The sequence below is a fragment of the Onychomys torridus genome, chromosome 15 (assembly GCF_903995425.1).
Source record: "Onychomys torridus chromosome 15, mOncTor1.1, whole genome shotgun sequence".
Taxonomy (NCBI): Eukaryota; Metazoa; Chordata; class Mammalia; order Rodentia; family Cricetidae; genus Onychomys; species Onychomys torridus.
In genome coordinates this window covers 38225817-38227183 of record NC_050457.1, presented here as the reverse complement: position 1 = coordinate 38227183, position 1367 = coordinate 38225817, and the positions used below count along the sequence as shown (strand labels likewise).

The 1367-nt window shown below is 45.4% G+C and overlaps 1 pseudogene; it reads left to right on the top strand.

The window, feature by feature from the left end:
- Window positions 1–249: 249 nt before the first annotated feature.
- LOC118596156 lies at window positions 250–898 on the top strand (annotated as a pseudogene).
- Window positions 899–1367: the final 469 nt, after the last annotated feature.

Here is a 1367-nt window from a genome sequence, read left to right as displayed (position 1 = left end):
AGTGCTGAACTGTTTCCCTTGTGAACCAGGAGAGATTCCTCAAAAGGGGAACCTGACTTCTGTCGAGTTATGAGGAAACCTGGTTAGAAGTGAGGCAATGTCAGTTCCCCATGACATCAGTGGTCCTTTCCCTGGAAATTCCACTGTATCCTGGAGAGCCCTGGATTCCTTTTTGATGTCACCTGTGTTGTCACACTTGAACTGCCTTTTGGAGAGTTTGGTCAGTGCCTTGACTGTTCACCCATGAACATGTTGGCAAGACTGAGGAGTCTATTTGGTAGAGATAATGGAGAGGACAGAAAGACCAGAGAGAGGCAGAAGCAAACTGGCCTTTAGCCTCCATGTAAAACATCAAGAAAGAAATGGTCCAAAGGATGGTGCCAGGCCTCCAGGGAACCATCATCCGTCCACCCTAACCTTCCTCACCAAGGAGCAGGAGATATAGAAGGCGGAAAGTCTGACCACTCAGCTACAGCTGATAATCAGACAACAGAATGAATTGAGAGATCATCTCATTTTAGTAACCAAAGGATCCTTAGACCATAGGCCCTAGCACAGGCCAAATCCTTTCTACAAGAAGCTCAAAATGGAGCATAAGCAGGTCATGTCAGATCTGCAGAGATTGGAGAATGAGGACTCGGAAGCCTCACAGAAGATCAGTGATGTGACCAAGGAGAAGAGCTTTTATTTTGATCTGGAGAGCCAGCTCCTGGTGGGGCAGCATCAGCTGAAGAAGAAGGTGGACATACTGAGGCAGGAGAACAAGAAACTGCTAGAGGATTGGGTCCTGCTAAAGCACCACTTGGAGAACATGAAATTGCTCATTAGGGACCAAGAGGAGACCAGTGGCCTCCAGAACCAGCAACAGCAGCATGATATTCTCACAGTCCAGTGCTGAAGCTACTCCATGTCCTGCTGAAGCCCATGCTCTACAGAGATGACAACACTCCCTCATTAGTCATCTAAGTCTTTTCTTTTGTCCATTAGGAAATAGACTGCAGATTCTCCTGTGTCACAGCCTTCACTGAAGAGAACTGTCCAGAGAACAGATTTTGAGGGGATGTCACTATGAGCTTTTATGTCTTGAGATGGTTTATGCTCCCCATGTCTTCTTTTTGGTCTTGAATAGGCACACAGACACCATTGTCTGAAAGAATCATCTGGTGGCCTACATAGCATAGGAACAACCTTGACAAGGGCTTAACCTACAAAGACTGAAATTTTCATGGCTACACTTGTCTTGAAAAGGTTCTTAAATTATGTGGCTGACTCCCTAATATGTGTCCAAAGCCAGGCACAGAGTGTAGGACACTTCATGCTACTAAATATGCATGAAGAAAATTCTGCTTAATGAAAATTGTTTCATT